Source organism: Macrobrachium nipponense, chromosome 17, assembly GCF_015104395.2.
Source record: "Macrobrachium nipponense isolate FS-2020 chromosome 17, ASM1510439v2, whole genome shotgun sequence".
Classification (NCBI taxonomy): domain Eukaryota; kingdom Metazoa; phylum Arthropoda; class Malacostraca; order Decapoda; family Palaemonidae; genus Macrobrachium; species Macrobrachium nipponense.
Window position 1 is genome coordinate 88,720,460 of NC_087210.1, and position 27,826 is coordinate 88,748,285.

Here is a 27,826-nt window from a genome sequence, read left to right on the forward strand (position 1 = left end):
GAACCAGAGGTTATTCAGCAACGGGACCAACGGCTTTACGTGACTTCCGAACCTCGTCGAGAGTGAACTTCTTTCTATCACCAGAAATACACATCTCTCACTCCTCAATGGAATGGCCGGGAATCTAACCCGCGACCACCGAGGTAAGAAACAAACACCAAACCAACCACGCCACTGAGGCGCTAAGAGTGATTTTTCCCCCTGATATATCCGTTGCTGAAGAAACCAAGACGAAAGAAAGAGATTGATGGATATGAGGATTTAATTCACGGCGGATTCTGGGAAATTTCGTTTGGTGAGATTTATTCCCAAATTGTCCTACTTTCGCCGCGAGTCACAACTTTAATGCCGCTGATATGGTTCCAAGAATTAAGATTATAACTTCTTAGTGGGAATGGCGTTGCACTAACAACACATATAACTTCAGTCCTAATTAGGCAAGTGGATCTATTTTGGGGTTACTAGATTTTTTCTTATTCTGAGAAGTTTTATTTCGATTTTGTTTATGTCTAATGTCTGCCAAAACAAACTGCGCAACGGTGACAAGTCATCTGCAGAGCATAACATCATGGTCAATCAAATGTTCGAATAATAATAATAATAATAATAATAATAATAATAATAATAATAATAATATAATAATAATAATAATCAGGCAAAGATCCTCTGGGACTATGGTATCAGAAACAGATAGGGTGATACGTGCAAATAGACCAGACGTGACGTTGATTGACAAAATCAAGAAGAAAGTATCACTCATTGATGTCGCAATACCATGGGACACCAGAGTTGAAGAGAAAGAACGGGAAAAAATGGATAAGTATCAAGATCTGAAAATAGAAATAAGAAGGATATGGGATATGCCAGTGGAAATCGTACCCATAATCATAGGAGCACTAGGCACGATCCCAAGAGCCCTGAAAAGGAATCTAGAAAAACTAGAGGCTGAAGTAGCTCCAGGACTCATGCAGAAGAGTGTGATCCTAGAAACGGCGCACATAGTAAGCATAATGGATGGGACTCCTAAGGAGGCAGGATGCAAACCCGGAACCCCACACTATAAATACCACCCAGTCGAATTGGAGGACTGTGATAGAGCAAAAAAAAAAATAAAAAATCATAAAAAAAATTATAAAAATAATAATAATCCTACTATAATGGGCGTTAGGTCATGCCGTCCTCTTGCCATTCAATCACGACCAAACGGCTGGTCCGATGGGCATGAAACTTGGCAGGGTTATAGTGGGGACCCCCTAAGATGGTTTATAATGGGGTGTCATCCTACCTCCCCCTCACGGGTAACCAGCTAGTAATATAATGATAATAATAATAACAAAACATTCACGAACTCCGACGGAAACCCTTTCCAGGAACTAAGGCTTGGGAACTCGAGACTTACAAATGAGCCTCCACGGGAAGACCTTGATCGTGACGTCACACTTCCTGCAGGATATTAAGTTCCTTCCCAATTCCCCCGCACAAATCCGTCGGCTGTAAAAGTGACGCCGGACATTTTTTCCAGCATGTCACAAAAGGTGGAAAATGGCTGTCAGAATTCCCCCTTAATCAGCTGAGCCAAGGTCACAGTCATCGATTTCAAGGATTCTTTATTTTTCACTCAATTTTATCTGCATTTAATTTATTATTTGTCTTCCTTGTTTTATCCTTCTTGACATATAAAAGAACATTCTGTTTTGTAGTGGATTCCTGACCATGTCATGTGACCATTTAGTTGTATCTTGATTACTATTACTAGTACTTCTGCGAATAATAAAATAACAATAGTAAATTATATATATAGTAGATATAAGTTTTATCCTTCTTGACATATAAAAGAACATTCTGTTTTGTAGTGGATTCCTGACCATGTCATGTGACCATTAAGTTGTATCTTCATTACTATTAATAGTACCTACTTCTGTGAATAATAATAAAATAACAATAGTAAATTATATATAGAGTATATATAAGTGCTGTTACCTTTGCTTTTTTGAGCTTATCATGAATTTTATACTGAAAAAAGTGGTTCGAGAAGGAAGTGGTTTAAACTGGAAATAGTTGGCTAAGCTTGACAGACTTAGAATACGCAGACATATGCCGTTTTAATCTGCAGGAATCACGGAATGCATCACATTTCTAGAGAAATGAAGTGAAAAAACAGCAGTGATTAAGAGAAAGTATGCACAAAGGCCTATTTGGATGCCATCTATGAGACAGATGGCAGAAGATGAGTAGAGACCTCCTGAGAAAATATATTGAGCAGCAGAAATGTAGAGAGGCCTTTAATATTACATGGAGTTCCAGGGGATGATTGATAATCCGTACTTGAAATAACGAAAATGTTCCAGTGAGAAAAATCTAGTTCTTTCAAAAGCCTTCAGGAGAGAGCAAAATCTAAAATACATATATACACACAATATATATATATATATATATCGATATATATATATAACATATATATATATCCCTCTCTCTCTCTCTCTCTCTCTCTCTCTCTCGCTCTCTCTCCCTCTCTCTCTTGCTCGATATATATTTATATTTTCTTTCGTCTTTTCATTTATAATAATTTTTAGGGGAAAATTTGTGTAAATTTCATGATATTAAGTTGTATTTGCTTCCTTGTTTTTTCAAAATGTACTGTTTTCTGGAAGAATAACCTGTTTACCCCGTGTGTATCCTCCAAGGTGTGGCTACCCTCAGGCGTTTCCTCGTTTCTGTAGAGTGAAATCGACCTTATTGCTAATCTTGTAGTGTCAGTTTGGATATTAAGCCTTCTTTTGATTATGTTTTCCTCTGTAAAATCAGTTTGCCTTAGTAAAGGGTCGGAACAAGACCGAAAGTGCTCGGCCACCTCGCTTTTTCATTTTTTCCTTCGTGGCAAAAAACCTTTATTTATACATAGCATCACGTTTTATATACTTCGTGATCAAGTTATTCATATATATATATATATATATATATATATGTATATATATATATTCCTTAGCTTTAAACCTGTGTTTTAATGAGCCTTTTATACTTGATATATATAATATATATAAACACACACACACACACACACACACACACACACCACACAATATATATATATATATATATATATATATATATATATATATATATATATATATATATATATACATACATATTACATTTGTGCGCATGAATGTGTACATAACAATTATATACGCACTTTAAATATCTCACTGTGCAGATTATTTAAGCCAACCAAAGTTGGAAGTTCGTGTTTTCACAGGTGAAGGTTATTCGATGAAACTCGACAGCTTATATTCATTGCTTGGGCTTCTCGAAATAATTAACTGTTGGGACGAATGGGGCTTGGCGTTGATAACTTGTAGCTATAAGGGTATCATCCCCAATCACAACCTATCTCCAAAGATTATTATGAATATATATAAGTATTTTCATCAAATAACGTTCAACCGTTCTTGAAATATCGTGTTAGCTGCTAACTTAGAAACATTGTATGAGTAAATGAAGAGGGAAAGGATGAAGAAAACCAACTCTTGGTAATAATAAAAAAAAAAAAAATAACCTTGGCATAAAAAAACTAACCCTCAACAAAAAATAAAAAGTAACCCTCGCCATAAAATTAAAAAAGAACCCCAACGCATAAAAAATATCTATCCCTTAAAAAATAAAAACAACCCTGGGCATAAAAGTAAAAAACGTACTCTTGGCATAAAATACAAAAAATTACCCCTGGCATAAACATAAAACTCATCATTGCACGGTAAAACAAAACAAAAAAATACTCACCCAAGGCATTCCTTACTCGGAAACAACGCTACGGAACACACTTACTCTAATCGCAAAAGTACTCTAAACAGTCGTAGCGAAACTTGATCAAAGCTAAGATTTGCTAAATACTCAAGACAAAGTCTCGGGCCTGCTATAGTCATTCCGACAGAAGGCAGAATAGAGGCCTTGGGTGCCTACAAGGTCTACTAGCCTTGGGTGCCCTACGTGCAAATGCCCTGGATCAACGACAAACTACGAAAACCAAGGAATAATATCTTCACGCGTTCATTTATTCATAAAAGCCAAAGACAAACTGAAGCAGCGAGCAAACGGATCATTTCCCTGTCATTACCACCACGCTACCACTACCTCTAAGACGCCAAGGATGCCGGCAAAACATTCTCCAGACCAGACCCAAACCAATAACAGCAGCAGGCCCCTGCGCTATTCCTTTAGGATACAGCCAGGTATCAAGAATGGCCACCTGTTATTTGTTCAGGCGTCAGTCAGCTCGAGGTGAGGAAAATCCCACTGACCTAAAGATGGAAAAGTCGTGGGGTCCCAATCTCGGCGTCGTCTCACAAACGAACCGACGACACAGAGAGAGAGAGAGAGAGAGAGAGAGAGAGAGAGAGAGAGAGAGAGAGAGAGATGTAATCACCAGGTAACTCCCCGGACCACATCTCCGGTAGTCCCTAGGGGTAGGGGTAGGGACAAGGAGTCAGGAGCGACTCCGCAATCGCGAATTTTTGTCATTACGCCGCATGACTGTCATCTTTCGACTCCCTAAATCGAACAACGAGAATCTTAGTCGCTGGAGACGGATTTTTTTTTCCAGATGGAGGCGGAAGTGGAGGAGGATTGACTGCAGTTTTTCGTTGCTGTTTTTTTTTAGCTGCTTAACAAGAGGGGCGAAATAATTTTTAGTAGCACAATCAAAATAACAATACGTACGTATTGCCAACTAAATTTATGAAGTTAAAGTCATTCACTCATTACATTGTTAACCTCTCTGTATATATAATTAGAGATCATTGAAGATAATTTTTCAAAAAAGTAATGACCTTCAATTTTTATATCTACTTTTCAAACATGAAGAGGATATACATACATACATACATACACACACACACACACACACACACACACACATATATATATATATATATATATATATATATATATCTAATAGATATATATATATATATATTTATATATATTATATTTATATATCTGTGTGTGTGTGTGTGTGTGTGGTGGATATATATATATATATATATATATATGATATATATATATATGTGTGTGTGTGTGTGTGTGTTGTATATATATATATATATCTTATATATACTATATATATATAATATATATATATATATATATATAAGTTCCATCAACTATTAATTGATCATTAATTTTTTCCATTTCATATCATTATCTGTACCTCCTTTCACTCTTTTGCAGACAGTACTGACATCTCCGGTGGAAAGTCCAACAGTTTAGGTAAACCGAAAAAACAAAATAACTTGCACAAATGAATAAGAATAACATTCAAGGCCCTGCGGAAACTGGAAAAAAAAAATAACAGAGCTACAAAATGCAGACGCCATAAAAAGTGAATGAGTCAAACGTTGTGTTGACACTGTCAGACCAAAGAATGGCATCCAAAAATTTGACCAAAGTAAAAAAAAATAATAAATAAATAAAAAAAATGGATGCAACTATCGGTTTCAAAATGTGGGTATAAAACGTGAGTAATTGCGCACTTCTGCCCCATTTTTTATTATCCTCCAAGCTCCAAAATCTTTAGCTTTGTGTTATTAAAACTCAAGGAATTGATATGGTAAGGCATCGCGACAGATTTGGGTATTTTTACGTCATTCTTAATCAAGTTAATCTAAAACAATGTACGTGATAGCAACCTATTCATGTAGACCTCCGACCTAACAGTATGACATTGACATCTTACCATATTAGAAGGAAAATATATGCACACAGACATATTCATATTTCATATCTATACACACACATATATACATATGTATATATATATAGTTAGTTTGTTCGTATGGCGTTTTTACGTTGCATGGAACCAATGGTTATTCAGTAACGGGACCAACTGTTTTACGTGACTTCCGAACCACGTCGAGAGTGAACTTCTATCACCAGAATGTATAGATACAGTAAATATACGTGTGTATATATATATATATATATATATATATATATATATAGTATATATATAGAAAGAGAGAGAGAGAGAGAGAGAGAGAGAGAGAGAGAGAGAGATGCCTATACCAAAGTTTGACTGTAAAATTTATCAACACAAAACCAAGAACTAACTAAAAAAAAAAAAAAAAAATTAAACTAGCAAGTGTTTTTCTTTTTTTTTTTTTTAGTTTTTTTTTAGCGTGAAATGAAACTTGCGCGAGTTTTAAATAAAGCATAAGGGGAGCTGATGCAGGGAAAGATCCAAATCAAATATTCAGCAAAGTTGCTCCTACCTAGGCCTACGAAAAGAGCCCGGGCCCTGCTATGACCTATAACTTTCCCAAACCTTGACCAATGAGATGGCACGAAGCAATGTGTCATTCCTAGCGCGGTATGACGTAGCCAGCAACATCCCACACATCTCACTGTCATTGTGTTTATGAGGATAAGCAATTCCGGGATTGCTTGATTGTCAACTGTTATTCTTTGGCTCGTCTTTTTCTCTACACCGTCGAGCTTTGGGAAACTTTCCTTCTTTTCTTTTTGGTTATGCTGTGCCCTTCTTCCTCCTCCGCCATTTCATAGTTTTTCTCCTACCTTCAGGCCTGGGCTAGATATATAATCCAACAACCCCCGGGAGCAAGAGTGCCTGCTGGCAATAGGCCAGTTTAATCAAGACACCGATAACAGAAGTTAATATTATATATATATATATATATATATATATATATATATATATATATATATATATATATATATATAAGCACAAGAAAATGACAGGCAGAAGCTTTTTTTATTTTTTTTATTTGTTTTTCGGGTGCCCGGCGATGCCTGAATAAAGGATGAAGCACTTGGTACTGACCTTCTGCCTATCATTATATAATGAAGCCACGTGAATCTGTAATTGTATATATATATATATATATATGTGTGTGTGTGTGTGTGCGTATCAACGGCTAATGTGTTAATGTTCATATTTACTCAGAATAACAATAAAAATATAAAAGTATTACAAACCACAAAACCATCGCACTAGAACAATCTACTGTATTCTAGCGAGAAGAATGATAATTCAATTATAACGAGTAACACATTAAACCACATTGAAAGGCTGATAGCTCTGTCATTTAGAATGTAAACGAAACCCGTACGCCACAGTACTGAACACAGTGTTTGAAATACAGACGGTGAAAGTTATTCTTCTGTAATCACAAACTACGCATGAAAAAAAAGTAACATCTCTAAAGTCTTTCTTCGATATACACGAATATTTCTTACTTAAACAATTACTTTGCATATGCTAATCCATTACTTTTCCCCTCACTAAATACATCTTCTTTCTTTAATAAAATCGTATCACGCTAAACTTCCTTTTAATATATGTATGAACTTCATAAGGCAAATTCTCAATTTAGTTAATGATACGATGAAGAGGTACATTACCAAGCATTCGTTTTCCATACAAATTCCAAATAGGAGAGAGAGAGAGAGAGAAGAGAGAGAGAGAGAGAGAGAGAGAGAGGAAGGAGAGGAGAGAGCGAAGAGAGAATTAACGCAATATCGTTAACACCAGCAATCTCTACCCAAGGACAAGGCCCCCTTTCCCCCTTTAACCTGAAAAAATAATCAGGAACCCTGAACGAGGCTCTTCTTATTCCATTCCAGACGCTCAATATTGAACCTGGGCCAGAGGAGCGCGTCAGTTTATCCCCAAACTGTTAATTACGGAGGATTTCGTCTAGACCTAATCCTGATGAGCGGGAAAACATGGCAGGCATTTCCCCGGGTGCCAGTTAAACAGCGGCTTCAATCTCATGTCCAAAGCAGTAGCTGCGAGAGGGAGATGTGTGGGGGGTTTTGAGGGAGGGGTAGGGGGGAGAGAGTAGATTGCGGTAGGAAGGGGGAGAGTAGATAGTGGTGGGAGGGGTAGTTTTTAAAGAGGCCCCTCAACATTCCAAGAGAGACTACCTATCTACCTCCTCGGGCTACAGAGGCCATCAGCATCAACGCCGACTACACACACTTGGGTGGTGGTGGTGGAGGAGGAGATGGTGGTGAAGGAGGAGGAGGAGGAGGAGGAGGAGGAGGAGGAGGCAGCGTCTGAGGAGGAACTGGAGGAGAAGCAGCAGTCCCTTGACCTCGGTCCACCTGTCAAGGTCTCGTCAGTCCAACGGGCGAAGAGAGAACAAATTTGACTCGGCACATCTTCATGAGTGGAGGACGAGGAATGAGAGATGGAAAACTTCCGGAATTGGGGGACAAGACTTCAAAAACCCCTGGGGCTCTAGAGAGGCAATTGACTGCAAGGAAGCACGGAGGGAGCGCTTGCATGCACACGAGGGGCAATGGGGACTCAGGGCGGAGATGTAGAGCATAATGCGTTTCGTGCGAACGCAACTACTGAATAAACTCGTTGTAACTGGTTATAACTCCGGGACCTCTAATTCTTAAACATCAAACTCCTTTATATACAGTACAGGGTTTTATAATGCCTTGCAGTAGACTGGAAATAAAATGATAAAAATATTACGCACTAACACACACAAAATTCAATCGTTCACCATATTAATACATAACTTTTCAGATATAATATTAAAGATTTTTCACGCTGAATTCAGACAAACGAAAAAATAAGGAGCGCGAAAGAGATGAATGAATCCTGGCTCATTAAAATCGATCTAGTTACGTGGATCTGACAAGCAAAGGAAGTAAAGAGCAGACAGCATTACATATAAAACCTCAAGAGTGCTCAATCGGGGAGATCCACTCTTAGGGCATTCGAACAAGTGTGTGTGTGTGTGTGTGTGTGTGTGTGGGTGCTTAATAGTCGGAAGAGCAAAATTAGGCCTACAGAACTACCTCCTCTGAAGAGGATGATGCTAATCATAAGCGCTGGACGATGAAAAAAACTATGCGTAATTTTACATTATTCAAGTGAATATGTAACACTGAGTAACACTTGCCACAGTATACCTTGAAATATCAATGTTCTCTAGTAACGCTGCAACAGCGAAAGTTGCGACTTAAACCAACTAATTGCTGCTGCCACTATCGTTGCAAACAACAAAAACACAACAAATCTTTCACAAATAATGACTGTTACTGTTCTAAATGGTAAGTATAATGAACAAAAAAGTACTGTTCTAAATGGTAAGTATAATGAAAAAAAAAGTACTGTTCTAAATGGTAAGTATAATGTACAAAAAAGTACTGTTCTAGATGGTAAGTATAATGAACAAAAAAGTACTGTTCTAGATGGTAAGTATAATGAACAAAAAAGTACTGTTCTAGATGGTAAGTATAATGAACAAAAAAGTACTGTTCTAGATGGTAAGTATAATGAACAAAAAAGTACTGTTCTAAATGGTAAGTATAATGAACAAAAAAGTACTGTTCTAAATGGTAAGTATAATGAACAAAAAAGTACTGTTCTAAATGGTAAGTATAATGAACAAAAAAGTATTGTTCTTAATGGTAAGTATAATGAACAAAAAAGTACTGTTCTAGATGGTAAGCATAATGAACAAAAAGTACTGGGGGGGGTCTAAATGGTAAGTATATGAACAAAAAAAGTACTGTTTTCTAGATGGTAGTATAATGAACAAAAAATACTGTTCTAGATGGTAAAGTATAATGTACAAAAAAAGTCTGTTCTAGATGTAAGTATAATGAACAAAAAAGTACTGTTCTAGATGGTAAGTATAATGAACAAAAAAGTACTGTTCTAAATGGTAAGTATAATGAACAAAAAAGTACTGTTCTATATGGTAAGTATAATGAACAAAAAAGTACTGTTCTAAATGGTAAGTATAATGAACAAAAAAGTATTGTTCTTAATGGTAAGTATAATGAACAAAAAAGTACTGTTCTAGATGGTAAGCATAATGAACAAAAAAGTACTGTTCTAAATGGTAAGTATAATGAACAAAAAAGTACTGTTCTAGATGGTAAGTATAATGAACAAAAAAGTATCCTATTTTATAAGGTAACAGATTCGTCCTCAAAACAACTTCTAAGAAAAATTTTAAGAAAATTCCAAGAAGATCTGGACTAGATTGCCCAACAGAATGAACGACATAAGTTCATAACTAGAAATCTGTTACCGAAATCTATGCCAATACAGGATACAACGAGAAGTATAGATTAAGGAGATAAAGCTTTCATATAAGCTGATACGTTGTCGATAATGATTACGTCGTTATCGGTTATTATCGCGTCTTTCATCAAACACTTCAGGGCGTTAATGCCACCTTTAAGAAGATCTACAGAATTGGTATATTAGTACAGTTCAGTTCCTGGTTGTCATTCTTCTTTGAATTTCGAGCCAGATTATATTAGAAAAGTTCTAAGATATAATATCGCTTATTTTTAAACGAAAATGAACGATAATAATGGATTAAGACTGTTCCAGTTCACCCACAAAGTCAATCTAGCGCTACCTCACACAAGGAAATAACTGCTCCCAACACAAGCAAAAGCCAAAGAATAGATCGCCTTGAAATGTTTTGGTGAACTGAACTGAATAAAGAATTTAGGCCAACGCCCAAGCACTGGGACCTGTGTGGTCATTAGCGATGAAACGGACTGACAGTAAAAGGTTTGAAAGGTGTGACAGAAGGAAAACTTCGCAGCTGCACGGAAAGTCAGACGGAAGAAAGAGAATACGAAAGGATGTACAGTAAAAGGGACGAGAGAAGGCACGCTGCAAAGAACCTTATGTCTACAGTGCACCGCATGAGGTGCACTGATGGCACTAAACCCACTGGGATTATTTGCCTCAGGTCATTACTATCACTTGAGAAGGCTGGCTTCACCTATACCAATCAACCAGTGGAGTGGTTTCCATCTGTTAATAGTTCGGTATGAAATACAATTACTCCTCGCGTTATCCCAGACCGTCACCTCAACAGAACCATACTGGGACAACACAACATGACCATGAAGGGAGAAGGAAAGTTCCAAAGCACCACCTATATTACTCCAGCCCCCATCCCCACCTAGAGAGAAAAATGCACCCTTTCAGAGCAGTAAACATCATCCAAGTCTAATTTCCATCAGTTCAAAAATTCAGTTATCATGAATAAGAGTAAAATATGCCCCCGAAGTTTCTCCGGCGCAATCGATTTTTTTATACAGCGTATAATGCTATAAGAAACTCTCAGCCACGTCCCATGAAACTTTCAGCCACGGCCAGATGGTGGTCTGTGTTGCTGGCATCTATAGCGGTGCTAGAAACACGATCATGGCTGACTTTAACCTCAGATAAGATAAAAACTGCTGAGGCTACAAGCCCGTAGTTTGTTATGTTTGATGGTTGTAGGGTGGATACCAGCAGACCAATTTGCAGCCCTCTAGCCTCAGTAATTTTTAAGATCTGAGGGCGGACAGACAAACAGCCATCTCACAAGTTTTCTTTTACAGAAAACTAAAAATACATTTACATAAGAGAATACCGAGAAGCTGCCCAGGGCGGGGAAATAAGGAGCCTAAACTTGGAGCCTAAACTTGAAGTTCACTGTCCTACGACTTTCGCTGTTGCGCACAGGGTAAACAAAAATAATACGTTTACGTTTCGCGTGTTATATAACAGAATACTCTCAAGGCTAAAAATGTCCATTCTGCCGAAAGCCTATTAAACAAACTCGGCTTATGTTTAATAGCATGCATTCATGGTGGCATTAAATTACTGAAAACATAGAGCTGAATGGAAATAGGTACAAGGTATGGTTTCATATTCAGTCTCACGAGCGAGTTCCACAGTAACAGAGGCATAGTTACGCCACGTTCTCACAAATCTCACCCGTTCCAGTGAAATGGCACCGACTTCAATGCTACAGAAAGGTCGCCCGCGCTCTGATTATTTTGAAGAATAAGGAAGGTCTGCTGAGTATACAATGCCTATTGAGTACACTCCTCATAAGAGGACCGTCAGTTATTATTTTAGGCAATGCTCCTGAACTTTAACCGTAATGCAGCAGACAGTCACTACCACTTATATCGTTCCTCGAACTTTTCCAGAATTCTTTAACTGGTTTAATGACTCATTTTCCCGTTATTTACTGCTGAATTTGGCTGCCATGCTCGTCTTCTTTATAATAATGGCGTGTAAAACTGACGTTCTTATGACTAGCATTATTGGATCCAAATAATTCAATAGCTTCGGCTCTTTATACAAATAGTAATTACGAACAAATCATTAACTTGTTAAAAAAAAAAAAAATCTTATAAACCCTATAAAAACAGTCCACTATGTGGAATGAAACTGTCCAAAGCTCTGACAGCGGAAGGCTAAATTTTGTTGCAAAATAAAAGAAAAAAAAACAAACAAACAAACAAAGATAAACGAAAAAACTTCAAGGCTTTAAGAATACAAATAATACTGAGGCTCTTATATGGCAAAGATTCAAACAGAAAAAAGTGATATTAATAACCAATAAAAATACCAGAACCCCTACTTATTCTCTCGAGGTCCAAGGGATAGACAGCCCAATACATTTTCCTTTAAAAAATAACGAGAGAGAGAGAGAGAGAGAGAGAGAGAGAGAGAGAGAGAGAGAGAGATAACCTCAAGGAAAGCGATACCCGAAAATCTCATATAGCGCAACACAACAACGTCTGAATTCATAATTATATCTCGAGTTAACGTTTACAGAATCAGCAACCTTTATGTACAACGTTAATAATCACAATAACCATAACAACGTGGACAATGGACAAATAAATCTACGTTAAGACTTGTCCACAGCCAATGGGAAGGTACATATCAAGTAAATAAGAGAGAAAGAGAAAAAAAAGGACTCCAATTAAAAGCCAGAAGATTGTGATTACACGAGTGGGCCAAAAGTTGTCCGGTGCTGGATTCCCGCGTTGCCAAGTATTTAATGAATGGATTCCCGCGTTGCCAAGTATTTGATGAAAGTGCGGCAAAAGTATTTCTGACGTCGGGTTACTACCCAAGGGACAGGAAAAGCAGTTTCAAGGTGGGGTAGGGCAGGGGGGGTGGGGGAGGGGCACGAAGTATATTTCGCAATGGAAGGAAATTTTCAGGTTACTCGCTTAATTCAGAAACAAAATAGACATCTTTCTCTTGCAACAGATATAACAGCTATTTTCTCGGAATGAGCTCCAGTACTACGCAACCTTAAAAGAGAAAGTCCATCTTTTATATATAATCAACAAGTAATCTAAACGCAAATCCTGGCGGTTTCCCGATGACAAAATATCCCTGCGATAACTTCAAAGCCATCATCATCATCAAAGAAGAGAAGAAACTGTCAACTAGTAATTCCTCATGATCTATAACGGATAATCTCATTCCGTTTGTCATGAATTTGCTACTCTTGCACAAGGTCAGAACAAGAAATCAACCTGAAGTAACATAGTAGTAATGTAAGATTTATATGCATAATGGAAAATTAAAATGTCTCACTTTTTTTTCTAGTTCCAAGGTTCTAATGATAAAAACTTATTTCCGTATTTGAAACAGATTTTTAATACTGATTGTGGATGGTGACATTGTGTGTTGACGACGTTCAGAAATCGAAATTGTGAGGAGTCCGATTATTAGCGACAGCAAACGTCATAAATTAGAACTTCCTCGTTTTCTCTCTGTCTCCTGATCAATTTAACCTAAATATTTTCTTTAAAAAAGTAGAGAAAGGTAACACCTGAAGCAACCCTATACTGAACAACATTGAGATTATTTAATTATGAAGTAAGAGCAAGAACAATAATAAATGAAGAAACTTACAACAGTAATATATAAAGAATAATTTGGGAATAAACTGAAAAAAAATGGTTAATGTTTGTGATAAAAAAAAAGAGCGAGATCGGTAGTAGTAGTAGTAGTAATAAAAGAACACACTTGAATAATTTGGGAATAAATTGAAAAATGATGGTTAATACTTGTAATGAAAAAAAAAAAAACCGAGATCGGCAGCAGTAATAAAAGAGGACACTTACAACGGCAATATATATTATTAAAGAATAATGTGGGAACTGACCTCGTACCAGATCTCAATTGCCACTGCTGCTGCTGTGCACCGCACCGATGCTTCCGGATGCCTTGGCAATAACACGGGGGATTTCCCACTATCAGTCAGGCAACCGAGGAAAGAAAAATATGGGAAGCACAGGGAGGAGGAATGTTAATCTTCGCGCGTTGGAAAATGTATATAGATGGGTTGCGAGGTGGGGAGGGGGGGATTACACCGATCACAGAGCTGAATGAAATACGATGGAGGAAAGACGTAAGAGAGAGCTGAATGAAATATACGAAGGAGGAAAGACGTGCCCACCAGTTGAAGATCATGAAACGAGTAAGAGAGAGAGAGAGACTACACACAACAAGATCTTTTTATGATAATAGTGAAAATCACCATGACAATTAAAAAAACCAACTTCAGGAATTTATTTAGATAGTGAGAATAAAAAAATCAATAATTAAATAAAATAAAAAAAGAATAATTGAACAACTTGAAGAAATTTAAGGAACATCTCTTAAAAGATTTATTCAAGAAGCAAGTTTTAACGAAAGCCGAAGATACAATATAAAAATAACAACAAACAGGAGTTGAGCACAAACAACACACGCGAAGAGATTTAAGTTTTATTAAGATCTTACACCACGACCAGCACGAGCTCTTGCCCACTAAAGCGACGCCACAGTGATGATTGTTTGTTTGTATGGTGTTTTTACGTTGCATGGAACCAGTGGTTATTCAGCAACGGGACCAACGGCTTTACGTGACTTCCGAACCACGTCGAGAGTGAACTTCTATCACCAGAAATACACATCTCTCACTCCCCAATGGAATGAGCGAGAATCGAACTGGCGGCCACCGAGGTGGCAGTCCAACACCATACCGACCACGTGTGACGTTATAGTAAAGGTTAATCGAGTTAAGTAGAAAGCCGCCTTGTATTCTTTAGGTCTGGAAGGGACATTCCAGCAGAGAACGAGATTTAGAGGACCAGAACAAACCAAAATGTGTAAGTCAGGCTAAAGTCCAAGTGTGGGGACCTATGAGGGCATTCAGCGCTGAAACTTAAATTGTGAGTAAAAAGTTTTTAAATGTGTCAAGGGAGGGAAATCTCGTAATTCCACCATGAATCAATTATTAGAAGGAGTAAAGTAAGATGAATAGAGAATATGACAGGAGGTACAGTAATATGAACGAAAGGGGTTGCAGCTAGGGGCTGAAGGGACGTGACAAAGGTCCGTAAGTAATGCCTACAGTGTACCGCATGAGGTGCACTGACGGCACTGGTCCCCCTACTGAGGAAATTTAGGGCCATCCACCGAAGAGAATTGCTCACCGCTGACGGAGCCCTTCGGAGGCTTAGAGAATGGCACTTATTGGCTCCAACCCTGACAGCTCGGTTCAATCTGTGTCAACAAAACAACGCCTCGAAGGTCGATCTCCTTCCTCCACGAAGGAGAGGGAGGAAAAAAAAAAGGGGGGGGGGGGTCTGAAATGACTTTGGATTACGCTCCCCCTTGCATGGGTTGGTATTAGTCGCGGTGAAAGTTTAGGATAATAACACTATGCGATCTGGAATCATAAGAGGTGCAAACGTGGCGTTCAGTGTTTGACCATGACGATAACAAAACGCCCCAGATGATAACAAGAGAAATTAACAGTATAGGAATAAGTAAATGGTCAATTATCCCTCCAAATTAAACAGGGTATTAAAAATGTACCACAAGAACAACTTGAAATGAAAATGTTGTGAGCAGAAAGCTACAATATTTCTGCTTCGGTGACGACCAACCTTCCGATTTCGGGTTACACTCAAGAGTCATTTGGGAAAATGTAAATACTAAACAGGTTAGCCTTTCTTAGCCTGCTTATCTCACATGGTGAGGGGGAGTAATGCTCAACTCACAACTTCCGTATCTTATTTTAAACTTCAGCTTCCCTGAAGTTATCTAACTACAGAATAAAAGACGAAAGGTTTAGGGCATCCAGTTTTATAACTCCAGTTAACATGGAAGGAATTTGGATTCGTCCTATGTTAACATGGAAGGAATTTGGATTCGTCCTATGTTAAGATGGGAGCGTAACACTATTTTCTTCGTACGATAATCATTTATGATTAGTTATAAAGACATATGCTAATCAATGCCATACAATTTCTACAGATAAAAGTCAAAGAATCTAATATTATCAAAACCCAATGTTTCCACGATGCAGTATACATATTATTATTATATTATTGAAAATGAAAAAGTTAGCAAAGGATCAAATACCATTCGGTAAACAATGAAGGGCACTATCCATAATAAAACAAATATAATAAACATGATCACAACACGCAATGAAGCATCATACGGAAGGATACTGAATCTCGTTTGTCTGATGATCTATCGATATATCACAAACACCTATTCTGACCCCTCTAATTAGGATACCTGCCTGGTGCACTGGAATCCCTGTTGATGCAGCTGAAGACAAAATTGCTTTCTGGATCACAGATCCGCGTCCTTCCTTCTCTGTCTCTTTGCACCCCACGAATTGGAGCACATCAAACGCACGTGTTCTAAAGATATGTATTATACAAGGATCAGCAGGGAGGGGAGTGGGAGGAGTGTGGGGAGAGGGGAGTGATTGGGGGGAGAGGGGGTAGGAGTTGAAGTGGGGATGGTGGAGGTAGGGGAAGTTTGAGAGCTACGGTTTGCAGTACTGCTCTTTATCGACCTTTGCATAATTCCAAGAAATTTTGTTTTGATCTGTGCTTCGCTTCCCAGTACTTTTCGAGGAGGAGGAGGAGGAGGAGGAGGAGGAGGAGGAGGAGGAGGAACCGTCTCTCTCTCTTCTCTCTCTCTCCGCTCATCTCCTTCCTCTCTTCTTCTCTCTCTCTGAGGCTCGAAGGCCAAAGACAGACATTACAGGGGGAAAAAATACAATCAATTTTCTAGCAAACAATCAGCTATATAATAAAAGATACAACTCCCATGACCAACGTCCTATTTCTCACGCATAAAAAAAATTGTTTTTACTATAAATGAAAAGTGAAATAAAATAAAATAAAAAAACTCAAATCAAAATTAGCGAGGACTCGGTACAGAATAAAACCGATGGTGCTTCAGAGAGAGAGAGAGAGAGAGAGAGAGAGAGAGAGAGAGAGAGAGAGAGAGAGAGAGAGAAATTTTGTACAGTACATGATGCAAGCAGCACACAGCTTTAGTACCAAGGGTCTCTCTCAGAAAACCTAAGCTCACGTGATCAATATCTTACATAATGCACAAAGGGGAAAGACACACACACACACACACACACACAACATTCCCTCCTCCTTTCCCCTCCCACCTCCTCCACTCAACCTGTCACTACACCCTCATTCATTTTCCCTCCTCCTTGATTTTCCCCTCCTACGCTACTCCATCTCTCCTCAGTCTAGACTTCTTTTATGACTGCAGTTATTCAGCCTTCTACTCATCTTTTTTTTTCTTTTTTCTTTTTTTTTTGACTCAGGCATCCTACTATAAGTCATCTTTACCCAGGCGTATTTTTTTTATTCTCTTTTTTTTTTTAGTCTTTATTTTTGCGACTCAGCTCTTTGTTTTGAGTCAGCGCCTACCAGTATGACTGACAGCATGGAATTAAACTTTTTTTTTCATGTGAACAAACTGAAATTAAATTTTCAATTTTTTTTTTTTTTTTTGCTTTCATGGCTACTATACTGTACAGGAGCATAAATATCATTACTTTTAAATGATTTAATTTCAGTATGAGAGCTCTACTGTAAGTCATTACAGAAATACTGATCATATGTTAAGCAAAGATTTCTTGGTTAGTTAAATAAACACTTTTTTTCATTTTCATGCCTACCGTTTGTGTATGGCTTCGCCATGCCAACTGAAGCAAAAAAAAAAAAAAAAAAAACACACCACACACACGAAAAAGAAAAGGAAAATAACAAGAGCAACAGGTAATCATTCCGTGCTTGCCTCCTCCAACTGCCTTCCTTAATGCCAGGAGGGTAAGATAAATTGCCCTTTGTTGCTTTCATTTTCACTTCAACAGGTACCCCTTTCTCCCAGGGGTTCAGAGTCCTCTCCTTTCACAGGCTCAGTCGTTCGTTTTCTCCAAGTAACTTGAGTCAACTTTTTTTTTTTTCTTTTTACCATTTTTTCCCCTTTGGTACAACTTTATGTTCATGTTCAGCCACTTCTCTTCGATGCCGATCAAATTTGAAGTAATTTCAGTCCGTTTCATCTTTTAGGATGAATGGTTCAACTTCCTCCACCTACAAGGTCGTTAGATTCAGCCAGCCTTGTGCTGGCACGGGCTCTTGCTTTACAGCAGCCCGTAAACCTACTATAGTAGATTCACATCTCCGATGCATCTAGTGTCTAGGCGAGACCCTTACGGCTCTCCTGATTGGCTGTCGATAAGCCAATCACGGGCAGGAAACTGTCAGTCTCTCACAAGAATTCACATAAGCAGTATGTATGTTCCACCTCTCCTGAGGGCTACGTCTTTCTAAAACGTCCCTCAGGAGAGGTGGAACATACATCTTGCCTATGTGAACTCTCGAGAGAGACTGAGAGTTTCCAGCCATGTCACTGGCTTATCTACAGCCAATCAGGAACGTCGTAAGGGACTGGCGTAGACATCAAATACACGGCTGATGTGAATCTACTATACGTTCATTTTCTTGGTTCAATAAGTTCAGAGGACTCTTTTCTTCTTCCGTTGCAAGTTAATGTATTTCATAACTGCGACTTTCACTACTTCGGACCTAATATCTGGATCTCCAATATTTCGAAGACGATGCAGTTTTTGCTCTTAATAAATACAAGACACTTGGCACTGAGTGACACAGTATCTGGGTAGCCAGCTTCTAGTTTACAGCTTTACTTGTCTCTGAACTCAATTTCAGTTTAATCTTCTTTACATCTGTTATTGGTGGTGGCAACATTCCCTCCTGCTACGCCCATAACTTTGCTCGGCAAGTTCTGATTTCTAGCCCAATAACGTCTTCCTATTCTACCTGTCACTCCTTCATTCAACCCTGTCTTACCTATATGTCTGTCTCACAGTGATTCAATCTTCCTGAGGCGTTCTCACTTTATCAATTCTTTCTTCACGTACCAACTCTCAAATTGTAGTCATTTCTGAAACCCAAATATTTTGCACTCACGAGATCTTTGTATTAACATTATCTAATTCATTTCAGCTTACCACTTATATAAGTGAAAGGCTTCCATGGTTTCTTTCCCGATTCGGGCCCAATCATTTTCCCATAAGATTTTCATTTATTTTGTCATCATGCTTCATATTCTTAAGGTCATCAAGTTGGTCGATCTATTGATATTACTAACCCCAGTTCTCCTGCCACCAAAATGGCCACCGACAAACTAAAAGCAATAAACTGTCATATTACCTATTCAACTGCTCAAGATGTAATAATGCGGGGTGACATACTGAAAACAGCATGGAATGGCAAGTGTACGCGTGGGCTAATAATAATAATAAAAAAAGTGCTGCAATTTTTCCTAAGAACAACACGGCTTGAGAGAGAGAGAGAGAGAGAGAGATGAGAAGAGAGAGAGGGACGGAGAGGGAGAGAGAGAAGAGAGAGAGTAAGGAGATCGAGGAGAGAGAGAGAGAGTAATGGATAACAGCATTCCTATAAAATTTTTCGAGCTATTTGGCACATGCCTAGTAAATCAAGAGGCTGCATACTATGAACAACTTGATACAATGACTTCAATATAATGACTTGTGGCTTGATTTACAACGAAGCACCTGACGCATTAACTCTAGTAATTAATGCCAAAGCAGTCGTAACATATGAATTACCTCGGGTTTCAAACTTCAGAGGGCGAACGGGATAAAAGTCAGGCTATTCGTAGAGTCTAAAAGACGGGATGATCTGCTTTGAAACAAACACTAATACGAAATTACGACGATGCATGAGAGAGAGAGAGAGAGAGAGAGAGAGAGAGAGAGAGAGAGAGAGAGAGAGTACAACAGCAGCCTCAGAGTCCTTTCCTTGAAAACAACATCGTCGCGTTTTGCACCACTCTTGGAATTTCTCTCGGACAGGGCGTCAACACATGTCTCAAGTTCTTATTCAAATTAGCACAGCTCTAATTTGATGTTACATGAGCGGAAAACAGTCGTCGATTCCAATTTCCGACGTTCAATTAGACCCTCTGTTTGATGAAGATTTTAAGTTCTGGACAATATCAGATTCCCGAGCGAAAATCAAGCAACGTCAAAAAGAATGGAATTGTATATCAGACTCCTGGACGGTGAGAAACGTAACTAGTTTCAAAATGGATAGGTTACAGATACTAAAAAAAGAAAGAAAAAATAAAGACATGACACTTATCTTCATCCAGATGAAACAGGGTTAAATGAAAAATTCAAAATATAAATTTCAAGGTTAGTGACCACTCCGTCACTATACCAGATGATCATACTAATAAAATAATAAGTTGAACACACCCACGCGGCCAGTAAGTGTACTACAGCAATTACGAAAAGCAATACTATCAACACGATAGATACACAGTGAACCATACGGCAAGGTCCTGCATATGACCAACCGTAGATTATCAATTCCTGACAGTGTTTCTATGCCATCTCCTACGACACAATGTCATCACCTACGTCACAAAGATACGATTACATCAAGTGGTCCGAACTTTGTAAAAAAAAAAAATAAATAATATTCACAAAAAGCAAGAGAATTGGAAGTTTTAAAGATTCAAATAGGTATTAGAGGCATAACTCAATGTGCACGATCTCATGGTCTAAATATGTAAGCATCAATCTGTAACTTAGAGCATGAGTTTACACAAACGATGACTCTACACACACATACACACACACACACATACACACATAAATACACACACACACATACACACATATATACTATATATATATATAATATATATATATATATATATATATATGTATATATATATATTATATGAGTATACAGTGTTAAAAAAAAAATTTTTAAGATATACAAGAGGAATTACAGCTTATACGTGGATCTGACCCGGGTCAGGATTCAAACCGCGGCATTTGGTTCAGATATACAACGATATATAGTCGATGACCGTCATATATATATATATATATATATATATATATATATATATATATATATATATATATATATATAATGCCTGTCTCTTACTGTACTTCTACCAACGTCATTATCACCCAAAATATATTTCAAGAGAAATTAGACAAGACTCAAAGTTTCTCCCCGATAAATTATATAAGTCTCCAAGTTAAAGGTCGATCTCACGATTCGACATGCGGCGGTTTAATTGTAACTCGATCTGGCACGTCAAATGCAGAACCAGAATCCGATTTGACACCATAAATTTTAACGACCAATTCGAAATCTAATCGATTCCACACGGGTGAACTTCTATGAAGTAAATCCTCACTCCATTCGGATAGAGCCTCTCTCTCTCTCTCTCTAAACATAGAAACAGTCGAAGATATCTAAGCTACAACCCGATCCTTTTCCTGAGCCATATTTTCCTCTTTCCCTCTACTCCCAGTTTTTTCCTTGCTCCAAAAGTGTCAATTACAAAGGATATAATTAAATAAAAAGGTTCGTCCAAGCCTTCCTGGTCCTCTCTCTCTCTCTCTCTCTCTCTCTCTCTCTCTCTCTAAAACATCATCCAGACAAAACAGAAGAGATAATTGACGGAGTACAGAAAGTAGACCAGCAATCATCTCCCAAAATCACACACAAAGAAAGAGAGAGAGAGAGAGAGAGAGAGAGAGAGAGAGAGAGAGAGAGAGAGAGAGAGAATGGGGGGGGGGGGGGGGGGGGGGAATGTCGCGATGACCAAGGGTGTAATGTACAGCTTCCTCCGTCCTCTTCGAAGGGAAGGGAGGAACATGGGAAGAGGGAGAGAGTGATAAGGAGGGGTTGGAGGGGGAGGGGGGGAGGTCAGATGACTTTAAGGGGGACCGCCCGGGGCCTAGATCAGAGGAAGTAAAGTGAAGTGGAGGGAAGAAGGGGTGTACCAGGACTAAGAGGTAGGGAGAGGGGGGAGGCAGATAGAAAGGAAGAGAGGATGTAATGACAGAGAGAGAAGAGGGAAGGAGGCGATAAAGGATATGGATGTAAAGGAATGAACCCTTATAGGCCAGACTACTGACACCCTCAACAGTCCTGCAATGGCTTTGCTTCCAGACGATCTTCCTGTAGGCTGACTGATTGATTGACAGCTATCTGGCGTGGCATATACGAGGGTCACTGACACTTGATTTCCTTCCGAAGGGGACCTCATTCTCCATGTATTATTATTAATATTGTTATTATTCAGAAGATGAACCCAATTCATATGGAACAAGCCCACAGGGGACATTGATTCGAAATTCAAGCTGCCAAAGAATATGATGCTCATTCGAAAGATGTAATAGAAGGCAGGATTGGTGATTTTTTTATTAAAAAAAAAAAAATTATAATTTTAAATTAGTGGTTTATTTGATTTTTTATTTATTCGATTTTATTTATCAGTTTTTTTTGTTAGACGTTTTTTCAATCCTCTTTTCCCTCAAAATGTATTTTATGACAGAATTACTGTTGATTTATCTTTTAGGTTTCCAGTTTTGGTCGAAAGATGTAAAACAGAAGGCAGTGTGTGTTTTTTTTTAATTTTTTTTTATTTAAAAATAAAAAAATAAAAAAATTGAGATTTATTTGATTTTCTATTTATTTGATTTTTTACTTTTTTTATTTAGAAGTTTTTTCAATACTTTTTTTCTTCAAAATTATTTTATGACGAATTACTATAGATTTATTTTTTAGGTTTCCAGTTCTGGCATAAAGTATGTACTTGCAAGTTTTTTACATCAAAATAAATAGATGGAGCACATTTATGCTCAAGTTTTTAGTAACCTCCAACCCATATTTTTCAATTTGATTGCTTTAAAAAAAAAATAAAAAAATTAAAAAATCAGGATTTTTTAAACGAAAAAATCACGATTTTTTAAATGAAAAAATCAATGATTTCATCATTGATCAAACAGTTTCATTTAATCATTGCCAACCCTGATACAGAAAGAGATCAGTTATAAGAAAAACAGACAAATTAACAAATTTATGAATAAACTAAAATAAAAAATGTGCAGAAACGAAACCAAAAGCTGATAACTGGGGAAAGACACTATTCACAAAAGCTACTTGGGAGAATATGACAAATACACAATGAAAAGAGTAAGGTTCTCTCGTCGCAGATGCCTGGGGGAGACTACACAGGTCCACACAAGGCATCGTATATGCCTCAAAACACCTTGTTCCACTTTACGGGCAGCCCAAGAGTAAGGGCCAGTGCTGGCAAAATTAAAAATACATCAAAATTTTAATATCGAAAACTCACTAGAACACATCTAAAATTGAAATGCTTTTACTATACACGAGTCCTGACAGTATATATGGAGATCGTTATTAAATATCTGATTTTTGTGAGAGAACATAAGGGAATAAATAATTCGTGAAAAAATCTGTATGAACTTGAGCAAAATTATTTACGAAATAACCAATATGAATTTTTTTTTTCCCACCAATTTGAGAACGCAGACATTGCAAACAAAGGAAATCTTATTCCAGGAAATAATAAAACAATAAAAACTTCTATCCGACAGAAAACAAAGGACAAAAGATAAGCACGACGGAATTGCGAACCATGTTATCTAAATCCACGACTCGCCTCGCACGTCATACATGAGCTGCCGGAATTCACTTGGGCAGATGCCCAGCTGTCCAGTCCACAGAAACCCTAAAAGAACGACAGCCGGAACCTTCCTCCTGTCAGGGGGAAGGAATACATGGCGGACGGGGGAATACCCTTATTGCAACAGAGAGAGAGAGAGAGAGAGTAGTCCCATCTTTACGTTTTTTAATTTTGTTTTTAAAATGCTTGAGAGAGAGAGAGAGAGAGAGAGAGAGAGAGAGAGAGAGAGAGAGAGAGAGAGAGAGAGAGTCCTCATCTTTACGTTTTTTAATTTTGTTTTTAAAATGCTTGAGAGAGAGAGAGAGAGAGAGAGAGAGAGGAGAAGAGATGAAGAGAGAGAGAGAGAGAGAGTTAGCTACATTTTGTTATTTAATTTGTTTTAAAATGCTGAGAGAGAGAGAGAGAGAGAAGAGAGAGGGAGGAAGAGGAGGAGAGAAGAGAGCGAGAGAGAGAGAGAGAGTAGAGAAGAAAGAGAGAGAGAGAGAGTAGTCCTCATCTTTATGTTATTTAATTTTGTTTTTAAAATGCCTGAGAGAGAGAGAGAGAGAGAGAGAGAGAGGAGAGGAGAGAGAGAGAGAGAGATCAGTCTTGGTTATATTTGCTCTCCAGCTCCTGAATATCAAGGATCTATTTCCTTTGCCTTGCAGCTCCTCCCCTTTTGAAGGAATCTTGGAAAGAGATTTTCTCAAGGATGGAAGGAATATGGAAATATGGCCAAAAGGCCAAGCGCTGGGACCAATGACGTCATTCAGCACTGAAAGGGAAATTGAGAGAGAAATGATTTTATATGTAACAGGAAGGAAACCTCGCAGTTAAACTAAGAAACAATTGTAAGGAGAGGTTGGAAAGTTAGATAGAAAAAATGGAATAAGAACGGAGGAATGAAAAGTTGATAAAAGGAATTACAGCTAGGGGCAAAGGGACGCTTCAAAGAACTTTAAGTAATGCCCACAGTAGACCGTATGAGATCCACTGACGGCACTTTCTCAAGCTTGGATAATTGTAGGTTTCCAACGTTCCTTTCTCTTAATTATGTCTTGGTTGACTGACTGGAAAAACCGTGCAGGCTGCAGCTATCTGCGGATGAGTCATCCCAGGTCCCAGGTACCAAGTTCATTCGCCTCAGGCAGGGTACTGACCCTATAACCAATTTTCAATGAGGTTGTACTCAAGGTGCACCCATGGTCGAAATTTATTATACTTCGACCATGGGCGCACATATATGGACGTCGTGCCATGACTTCCCACGGTGTTATAGGTTTAAAATTCAATACTCAAGAACGAGTATCTTTGTATTTATTATTCATTATTTATTTACTCATTTTTCGGAGCTTTTAAAATTACTAGGTTGTCTTACATGCTAGGCAGCCAATGGAAAATATATAGATTTTTTACTATTGTATTGAATGTAACACGTTATTATAATGTGTAAAATGTAATTACAGGAACTTGTTGATGGCGTATGGTTAAATTGGTTTTGTTTTAGTTTTAGTACAATATATGTGTAATTGAAATTCATTTAGTTTGTATAAGAGATTGTACAAAATCTACTGTACTTAATTTTGTAATTTGGACCAAATACTCTTTTGTAAAATTCATATTATTTTGTATTGTGGTCAATAAAGATATCTATCAATCTATCTTTCGACAAAAAACAAAAATATCTGCAACTGGCAAAACATGAAAGACCTCTTCCCCCATCAATGGGGTATTTCCATCTTCAAACGGACCATCAGAGAGAGAGAGAGAGAGAGAGAGAGAGAGAGAGAGAGAGAGAGAGAGAGAGAGAGAGAGAGACCTCATGTCTGTCAGGAATGCCATTAATTAATCCTGGTCCTATGACAGGAGCAAGCACAAATGATTGTGTCTAGCGAAGCCTAATGAGACTCCCCTGGGAAAATACAATTGTTACAGGAGGGTCAGAATATGGTCAAGCTCCTACAATGACCCCTAATCAGTGTGTACGAGAAATAATTTATTCAGGCGTACCGTACGTAAATCCATTTACCGCGCATCTCTTTATTCATCTTCTATACTCTCTGGGTATTAAAAAAAAATGAAGCACGAACAAAATTGCAAGCACAATTCCAAGCCACAATGTAGCATTTTTTTTCTGCCATCTAAATCCATTAAAAAAAAAAACACACACTAAAATGCCACTAAAGGGGGTCGTGGGAACAGAAAAAAACTATTCAAGACAGTTCAGGGAGAATAAAAAGGCTACTTATAACAGTTCTGAGAAAAGCAAAGGCTACTTAATACAGATCTGAGAAAAGAGAAAGGCTACTTGATAAAGTTCTGAGCAATGAAAAAGCGATTTAATACAGTTGCGAGAAGAAAAAAGTTACTTAAGACAGCTCTGAGAAAAGATAAAGTTTACTCAAGACAGTTCTGAGAAAAAGGCTACTTGAGACAGTTCTGAGAAAAGAAAAAGGCTACTTAAGACAGATCTGAAAAACGAAAAAGTTACAAATACAGTTAGGGAAAGAAAAAAGCTACTTAAGATAGTTCTGAGAAAAGAAAAACGCTATTTATGACAGTCCTGGGAATAATGTTAATTAAGACAGTTTTGAGGGTAGAAAAAAAGCCACTTGAGACAGTTCTGGAAAACGGAAAAAAGCTACTTAAGACAGTTCTATGAGAAGAAAAAAACTACTTATTAGGTTTTGAGAAAAGGAAAGAAAAACAAATTATCTAAACTTTCAAATGAAATCGGTGCCAACCTCCCCAGCGTCTACTCGCCCCTACCCCAAAACCTCGCCCCAATTTAGTGGTTATCAGAAAAGAGAGTAGGGCGCCCTTTCCGCCACTTTCCATTCCAGAATGCATTCTCTCTATTCCTGCTTCATAATGGCGACCCTTCAAGGTCATCCAGGTCAGTTCACCTCCCGTTCCACATCCCGCAGATACCTGTATGAATATCTCGGTCATCGAACATTTTTTGTGCATCTGGGTCACGTGATAGCAAAATCCTTTCCGAAAGCAGAAATCCCCTTCTCGGGATTTGAGGAGGAGGAGGAGGAGGAGGAGGAGGAGGTAGGAGGAGGAGGAGGAGGAGGAGGATGATCCGTACCTGAGTCAATGTCGAGGATTTCGTCCCTGCATTCGTCCTCGTGGTCAGAGGAAATGGATCGGAGGAGATTGTGAACATCGTCCTCGTCAGACTCACGCTCTCGCTTCTCTGCAAGGCGCGACCCCGGGCCTTCTTCCTGCAAAGACGAAAAACATTACAGTTACATATGTACACACACACACACACACACACACACACACACACATATATATATATATATATATATATATATATATATATATATATATAATATATATATATACCGTTAATTACAGCAGATCATGACAACAACTTCACAAATGTTTCCTAACCATGTCAAGAATGCAAATAAAAAACAAACAGGCACTCCTTCACTTCTTTACTGAGAGAGAATTATTAAAAATCTTTCTGCAACAGAACCATAATATCCACATGATAAGTTATCACATTAATGAAAATCTCGTTTCAGGTAGGCGAATTCAAAACAAGCATTTACAGAAATCAAAACATGTCAACAAAATAAATTTCAAAGTCATTTTTCTGACAATTTCGGAGTAATTTTGCAGAGTAAAGACATTGGTCGTCTCACTTCAGGACGATTAGGCTAATTTAAAATAAACGTTTACAAACAGATATCAGCAAATAAATCTCAAAGTATTTTATCAGCTGAAAACAGACCTTCGTTAAGGCAGTCTCAAGGGACAGCCAACCTGCTCCAAGGATTACTTGACGCAGTCGGCAAGCTTTATCCTATAGACTATAGGCCTAGAAGCCCAAGTTTTTCTTAAGCCTGTCCAGAGCCTTTCCAAGTTCAACGGTGAAATATCCATTACCTATCACATTCAGTGGCAAAAATTTTCTGGATGGAGAGAGAGAGAGAGAGAGAGAGAGAGAGAGAGAGAGAGAGAGAGAGAGAGAGAGAGAGAGCTGATAAGTAAATCAACCAAACAGCAGCTGACTTCGATTTAGTTAACTTGGCTAACCAGTAACCAATAACATTTCGCATCTTAAGCATTGTAGGCTACGAACAAAATCTTAAAATATGTTTCAAGTGAAAGCTATCACATATTATA

The 27,826-nt window shown here is 38.0% G+C and overlaps 1 protein-coding gene across 1 annotated transcript in view; it reads right to left on the reverse strand.

The window, feature by feature from the left end:
• Window positions 1–26,910, reverse strand: part of LOC135196449 (breakpoint cluster region protein-like) — a 239,950-nt gene extending 213,040 nt beyond the window's left edge. Inside the window, exon 1 of the mRNA XM_064223291.1 lies at window positions 26,775–26,910. The gene's annotated coding sequence lies outside the window, so the exon portion shown is untranslated. The remainder of the gene's footprint in view (window positions 1–26,774) is intronic.
• Window positions 26,911–27,826: the final 916 nt, after the last annotated feature.